An 8,756-nucleotide genomic window follows, 5' to 3' on the forward strand; every position below is an offset into this window, starting at 1 on the left:
CCTTGTGGTATATATATGTTTTCCATGTGGGTTGATAGCCTTCGAGCTTATTTTGTTCATCTATATATTAATTTTATCTATGTAACATTATTGGCTATAAGTATATTTTCCACAGTATTAGTTAATGCTATTTTCCAATAACCAAGATGACGTCTTTCGCCTCAGTTCCGGGGTCAGACCGAAGCTTGGTTTATTGTATGTATTATTTAAGCGGTGCGTCAGGACGCCGCCCGTACCCCGTGACCACGTCCCATAGTGACGAAACGCGTAGGGAGGGGCGACGTCCTGACGCCACCATCTCGTGTTGTTTGTTTGCGGAAGTATTGGGCGCTAATCGAGACCGGCCGGCTCGAATTTGCTGAACGATCGTTTTAGACATTATATCTGTAAGTGCGCATTTGTCTCTCACGTTCGATTAAAATTTACTTGGGTTTTACACTATTGTGAGTTTTATTACCTTTTATGTAAACCGGTGAGAGGGAGTGTACTTGGAGGCGAACGGGTTCCAGAGTTCGTGTTTATCCATTTGTGAAAACCCTGGACTGGGGGAATCAGTCATCCGCTCTGCTTGGTTCTCTATAATAAGGAACCATACACCTTCGGTAAGCGGCAGTAATATCTGTGGTGGAGGTTGTGCACGGTTCACGTTCGTTCTGGATATTTTTGCTGTCACCATATCACCGTGGAATATTTTGAAAATAGATATTTTTTATGGACTTTATGGACACTTTGATATCTAATGTTATTAATTATTTTTTTTTCACATATATTGATGTTTTACTAATTCAAGGCATTTGGTCATTTGATGTCACATTGCTTTTTTCCTTCAGTTGAATGTTCACATCACATTAGGACGATCCATTATTATTTATGGTGTCTTCACTGGCAATATTGATGTATATTTGTTATTTACATTTAATTTTATTTGCTGGCACAGTTAGGAGTAACTAAGCAGTAACTTCCTAGAGTTTCTCACTTTAGGATTTTTTCCGTTTATAATTATTAATTTTATTAATTTTTTATTATTTTTTTAGCGCAGCCCACTCCTTTTTTCTTCTTGTATTCAAATGTAGTATAACATTTGGGTTGCTGCTTAACTTTATAAATTCTTATTTAACAAGTGCGGTTTTTCCCCTTTTTTTCTATCACGTGTCATCAGTGCCACGTATAAGTGTCATCATTGTCACGTATCAGTGCCATCTGTCATCAGTGTCACGTGTCATTGTCCTGGTGCTTCAAAAGTGTAATAAATAGTCAACAAGTTAGATGTGTAATTTATGTTCCTAGAACACATGATGGCGCTACCTGCATGTTGGGCCTCTCTATGTGGCCAGGCTGTGAAAAAGTCCCACACATGTGGTATTGTAATACTCAGGAGGAGTAGCAGAATTTTTTGGGGGGTGTCATTTATGGTATACACATGCCACATGAGAGAAATAACCTATTACAATGACAATTTTGTGGAGAAAAAAAACTGAAAAATCTTAATTTTGCAAAGAATTGTGGGAAAAAAATGACAACATCAAAAAGCTCACTATGCCTTTTACTAAATACCTTGGAATGTCTACTTTCCAAAAAGGGGTCATTTGGGGGGTATTTGTACTTTCCTGACTTGTTCGGGTCACAAGAAGTGAGATAGGCCACCAATACATCAGATGTGATCAGTTTTGTGTGATTCGCACCTTAGCTTGTAGACTCTAACTTTCACAAAGACCAAATAATATCCACTAATTTGGGTTATTTTTACCAAAGATATGTAGCAGTATAAATTGTGGCCAAAATTTATGAAGAAAAATTAATAATTCTGTCACAGAAACAAAGAAATATGGGTTTTTTTTCAAAATTTTCGGTCTTTTTTCATTTATAGCGCAAAAAATAAAAACCCCAGAGGTGATCAAATACCACCAAAAGAAAGCTCTATTTGTGGGGAAAAAAGGACAAAAAATTCATTTGGGTACAGTGTTGCATGACTGAGTAATTGTCATTCAAAGTGTGAGAGCACCGAAAGCTGAAAATTGGTCTGGGCAGGAAGGGTGTTTAAGTGCCCAGTAAGCAAGTGGTTAACCACTACAATACAGGGCACTTTCGCCCCCTTCCTTCCCAGCCCAATTTTCAGCTTTCATCGCTCTAGCGCTTTCAGTGACAATTGCGCGGTCATGCTACACTGTACCCAAATTAAATTGTTATCATTTTGTTCACACAAATAGAGCTTTATTTTGGTGTTATTTATTCAGTTTTTTATTTTTTGCGATATAAGCGCAAAAAAAGCGGAAATTTGGAAAAAAAAAGCAATATTTTCTTTTTTCTATTTTAAAAGAAATCCAATAAAATCAAATTTTGTCATAAATTTAACCCAAAATGTATTTTGCTACATGTTTTTGGTAAAAAAAATTCCGTTAAGTGTATAATAATTGGTTTGTGTGATCACGGACATATGTACGCAAATGATCATGTACATATGTGTGCAGGTGATCACGTACATATGTGTGCAGATAATCATTGGGACGTGATTTTAGTGGGACATATGTGGGGGACATGTTTTTATTATTAGGGACATGTGTTTTTATTATTTGGGGACATGTATGTTTTGGGGACATGTGTGTTTTGGGGACATATGTGGGGACTGTGTTTACACTGTGTTGTGTGTTGACACTAGACTGATGATCAGTGAGTAAAAAGCTGTAAAAAACAGCTCATACTCACTGATCATCAGCCGGCTGCAGCGTTCTGCTCTCCTCTCCTCAGCGATGACTTCCGTGTGAGGAGAGGAGAGCCGATTGCCTAGCAACCGGCTGTTAGTTTACATCACATGACGGCCGTGATTGGACCCGGCCGTCATGTGATCAGGAGGGCCAATCACAGAGCCCTCCTGCAGATCTGAGATGTGCCATGTCCGGGTCACACGAGCACATCGGGATCGCGCCGCTGCGCGGGCGCGCGATCCCGCTACTTCTGAAGGACGTTCCTGAACGTCCTATCAGAAGTAGACGGCTCCCACCCGGCCGTATATATGCATTGGCCGGGTGGGAAGTGGTTAATAGCAGTTAAATGCGTCCTTATGTGATAGTCCTTGAAACAAATCCAACTTATGAAGTCAATTATTCTCAGATGCAAAACACCACGTTTGGTGATTATAGTGTCCAAAAAAGATAATTCTTTGCTTCATATTCCCAAACTGTGAAACATGCCACAGTGCACCACCACCAAAGGTCAAGATTGGCTCCTTACCAGATGTCAAAAAAGATAATTCGCTTATCAAAGGATCAGGCTAAGCTATGTATACTCCTCAATCCTCCAAAACTCCACCCTCCTTCGGGTTCATGGTTCAAAAAGGCTCCAGTTTGTATAAATTATAAGATCCACCATAAAAGAGGGAAAAAAAGGAGCTCCAATAGTGTAAAATTGCTTATTTAATAGAAATCAAAAACTAAAAAAACACACTTACAATCAAGCAGTGAGATATGGCATAACAAATGGGAAGCGTCGGCCGTACGCAAATCTCCACAGGTCTATCCTTCTCCAGCTGGTACAGTTCACAAGGCAATAAACAGCATGTCACACCGCCCTATGCGTTTCGTGATACTTCACGTCGTCTAGGGGCACGGGTGACATGCCATATTGCCTCTCTTAAATACTCAAAGATGGCCCAAGCCTCCTCCTCCATAGAGAGCCCAGGCCTCGCTCACAATCCCGTGACGGAAGTGACACACGCACGCGTCCTACCCCCGCAACCAATCCCCATATCGCCAGAGTCTAATGGCCAATAATATCTGGTTTACCGCCGTTCGAGTGCGAGGACCAAGCCTCGCTCTCGATCTCGTAGCGGAAACGATACCTACATAGCGACAGAGGCGGAAGTGACGCACAAAAGCGTCCCCACCAGCACAGCTGACCACAATGCATTCAAGCCCTACAGCCAATCATTGATGGTATCCTATTATCCATGAGCGAGGACCACGCCTCGCTCTCGATAGTGTATTAAAAAGGAACACACATAAAGGCCAGGCCTCGCTTTCGATTATAAGGCGGAGGCATGACACAATCTAACTTCCGTCATATCGCCTGTCCCAGCAGTGCCTCCCCTAACTTCCCACCCCTCCCAATAAACATGACTAGAGCTATAGTCAGAGGGGGGAAACAGTGAAGAGTCACTGCAAGTGTATTAGTGCAAATTATTGAGCATGGTATGGCACCATCGCAGGAGGAGGCTTAAACCCACATCCTATCTGCAAATATCATAGCTCATAACAATTAGATCCAAACAAAAGCACTAAAACATATTATACAGAATTCATGATATCAGACTAACCCTGTCCATGTCCATAGTTACATGTCAGAAGCAAATTGTATACATATATTCACTAAATGTATAATTCAAAAAATTTAAAAATATATAAATTAAAAAATTAAAAAAATTAAGAAATACTTAAAAAATAATAAAATAAACTGATTAAAACCACAAAACCCCAAATAAATTTAGAGTTCAATGGGACATTACCAAAGTACAATCAGAGATGAAAAATTACAAAATGTAGGCTCCATAACGTTAACGCCAGAGAGTGTGGAGTGTCCCTAGACCACCCCTTTTCCCAAAGCTCTTCCTTCATCATACCCCCAAACTTTTCAAGCATTATTGATGAAAGCGTTGACATTAGTGTCCACGTTCATCCCAAACGGGGTATATGTCTTTAGCCTATAGATCCATGACATTTCGAGGCGAGAAATTTTGCTTACCAATGACCCACCTCTCCAGTGTGGTTTATATTTGTCTATCCCCATATAAAGGGTATTGGAGGGGCCCCTTTTATGTACCTCGTCATAATGTCTGGATACTGGGTGCTTGTCAAAACCCCGTCTGATGTTTCCAATATGTTCATTTAATCTAACCTTCAAGGCCCTCTTGGTCCTCCCCACATATTGGAGACCACAGGGGCATTGTATGAGGTACACTATCGCCTCCGAGGAACACGTAATAAAGGGTTCTACTTCATATGTCTTTTGCGTGCTTGTGGAAGAGAAACTGCAGATCTTAGAATTTTTATTGATATTCAACGAACATACTTGCCAGTTTTTACATCTAAAGAATCCAGTGAGGTTCTGAAAGAAACATCTGCTCTTCTTTGGAGGATCTTGTACACTAGGGGCAACCCTACTCCCCAATGAAGGGGCTCCCCTAAAGATAACTCTGGGGTTTTCGGGTAAAACTGTGCCCAAAATTTGATCGCTAGTCAAAAGATGCCAATGTTTCCGGATTAAATTCTTGATGTTCCGATGTTGCACAGAAAACGTGGTAATAAAGGGCAAAATCACCTTGTTTTCTTCCCCATTCTTGCCCCTTTCTGCCAATAAAAGTGATCTGTCCTTGTTCCGTGCAGTATTTACTGCCTCAGCTAGGGTCTCTACATCATATCCCTTCTCTATAAATCTCTGAGACAACAACGAGGCCTGTTCATCAAAAGTTGTAATCTCAGTACAGTTCCTTCTGAGGCGCATGTATTGCCCCAAGGGAACTGCCTTTAGCCATGGGTCAAAATTACAACTTCCCAAAGGAATATATGAATTCCTGTCTGTTGTCTTAAAAAACATAGACGTTACGAAAGTGTCATTGACCACCTTGATGTTCAGATCCAAAAAGTTGACCTCCTCCAAACTTGCCTCGTAGTTAAATCTAATGCCTCTATTATTCTCATTCAACATGGTCATATAGCTACGTAGATCCGATTCCTCGCCATCCCATAGGAGGAGGACGTCGTCGATATAGCGTGCCCAAAGGACCACTTCCGATCTCCTCGGAGAATCGACTACGTCCTCCTCCACTTTGCCATGAACAGGTTGGCCAAACTAGGGGCATATTTCGCCCCCATGGCCACTCCCCTGTCCTGGCGAAAAAACTGATTATCGAACCAAAAATAATTGTGTCCGGCGGCGAACTCCAAAAGTTCTAAAATGAAATCTATTTGGGTTTGAATTAAACCTGAACCTCGCTCTAGGTAAAGTCTGACAGCCTCCAATCCTAAATCATGGGGAATGATAGTGTATAAGGATGTGACACGTCAGCGGTTACAAGCCAAAGACCTTCTTTAGGTTTCATCCTTCCTAACAAATTGATAATTTGCTTAGTGTCTTTGACATAAGACGGTATTCCCTGCATTAAGGGTTGAAGAAAGTGGTCAATATACTTGCGCACTCGGGACGTCACCGAGTCAATTCCACTGACTATTGGGCGTCCCGGAGGGCAAGTAGAGTTCTTATGTAACTTTGGGAGATAATAAATCACTGGAGTACGAGAAGAAACTGGTACTAAAAACAGTTTTTCTTTATCATTGAGGATTCCTTTCCGGGAACCCCCATCAACAATTTTTTCCAGCTCCTTCTTGTATTTCACTACTGGATCCCTATTTAACACTGTGTATGTTCCACTGTCATCGACAATCCGGTGCATCTCTTTTAAATAATCACATCTGTCTAAGACCAAAATCCCTCCTCCCTTATCTGCTGGCCTAATTACAAGGGATTTATTATCACATAGGGTATTCAAACCTTTTTGTAAGTCTCCCTGCATCCTCACTTTTTTCACTTGGATTTTTTCCAGATCCCGTAACACTATGTCTCTAAAGACCTTAATGTTAGGCGCCAATGACCCTGGAGGATTGAACAGTGACGCATTAGAAAGGCCGGAATGAAATTCCGATCTTATTCCATTGCCTTCTCTAATGGGGTTGCCCAACATGTATCTCTTGATACTAAGTCTCCGAACGTATTTGTGTACGTCCATATAGGTCTGAAATTTGCTCAAACCCCTAGGCGGAGCAAACTTCAGACCCTTATCTAAAAGTCTTTTTTCTGGGTCTGAAAGTTCTTGTGTGCTGAGGTTAAAAATCCCTTTCCCTTAGACCTTTTTCGTTTTTGCTGATTGTATGCGCCTCCCCCCTCTGACTCCTCTCTTAGTTCCACGGGCCTTTTCAGGCCTCTGTTGTCCCTGGGAAAACCCCATCCTTGGTTAACTCCAGCAACTTGATTCGCTTGAGTATAGTCATATCCAGGGCCATAGCCCATCTGATAAGATCTATTTGGGTTCAATTCTCGCTGGTGTTCACCATTATTTTGTCTCCATGTACTTGGGGCTTCTAAATCAGATAGTGGAAAAAAACGGTTTTGGGTTGGTATATCAAACTCCTGACCTCTGTTGTCTCTATTATAATAGATAGATCTTTCTTTATCAAAACACCGAATGGAACCCCATGGTTCATAACCCCCTGGTCTTTGATTCTGAGGCGCTCTCTGATTATTATTTCGATGGAAGTCCCCTTTGTTGTTTTTGGGGCCTTTTCTAGGGCCCCTAAATGGGGTTCCCCCAATAGGTTGTTAGGAGATCCAACCAGGGTTTCCATAACTGTTATTCCTCTTATTTGGAGTCTGTCTACCTCCTGTGGGATAATGAAATATATTACCACCTGATGTAACATCCGGGGGGCCCCTTGTGGTATTATTAGAAGTGCTTTGAGGAAGTGTATCCATCTGTTCCCCCCCTTCTTTTTCAAAAGCTAACTTCTTTTGCCACAAAAAGACTAAACTCGACTGGTAGTCTTCCTTATCTCTAAAATATTTCTTCTTTTTTTTAAATTTTTGATCTTTTTCTTCCTTTTCAAGAGTCTTAAGAAGGCTTTTGGAACACTCCTTGTATTCTTCACTTGTGTTCAAAGACACTAGTGTTTCTCTGATCTTTTTGATCTCCTCATCCAAATGGGCCAGTTTCTCGCTTTTTCTCTAGGCAAGAAAACGCAATAAACAGAGGCCGGAGTCATTAAAAAATTTGAACCAACCTTCCAGGTCTGGTTCATCCCTATGTGGGCTTAATTCCCACCTTAAACTTCTGGGGACCATATTTTCTCTAACATAGGTCTCGAGGAAGGCAATGTCCCACTGGGCATGAACCTCAGAGGTAGTAAGATTCTTCAATCTGGTGAACAGACCCTTTATGTCTGTACCTAAAGACCCTGGAGTGGAGTCAAAGACTCCAGTAGTGTCAATAACTCTCTTAGTTCGAAATTCAAAAATGTCCATAATGTACACCTGGAGTTAACCACTGAAGCAGCGATACATATGTTTGGTAAATGGCTATAAAAAAGAAAAGAAAAATCGCGCTACAGAATATAAATCAGAAAATTCAAATCCCGTCAGTGCTGCAGTTCTGTTATATACCAAAAATATATATATATATGAAAAAACTAAACCAGAAAGAACGCGCTCCCTTCAAACAGTGCTTGATACACACACCTCCCACGTGAGACCAATGTCCCAACCGGGGAGCTGTGTATATGAAGAATATAAAATATTAAATAAATGAATAAAGTGCAAAGTGATTAAACAATCATAATAAATGTGACTACCAATAGCCCATAATATGAAATTTCAATTGTGAATTGAATATAAAACTGAATACATGTATATGCACAAGTATTCCAAAAATTTGAAAAAGAGCTTAAATACACATGTAAATAAACAATTAAATGTGTCCTGATTCTGCAGCTGTCTTTTATCAGTGTAGGGACTGAGGGAAAGTTTGGTGTTCTGAGCAGGGACAGTCTGCAAATCACTAGCTACTAGGTCCACAAAGGTCCTTTTATAGGTGTACAGTATATAGGGTTGTACATGTATAATATACTTTCCACATACATACTGCACTTCTCTAGAGACTTTTGTCACAGGGTCATTTAAAAAATGACAGTCAGAGGAAGAGGCAGGCCCTTCCGCAG

This window comes from Lithobates pipiens, unplaced genomic scaffold, assembly GCF_037356315.1.
Source record: "Lithobates pipiens isolate NorthernLeopardFrog02 unplaced genomic scaffold, aLitPip1_a1.2 Scaffold_16, whole genome shotgun sequence".
In the NCBI taxonomy this organism is placed as follows: domain Eukaryota; kingdom Metazoa; phylum Chordata; class Amphibia; order Anura; family Ranidae; genus Lithobates; species Lithobates pipiens.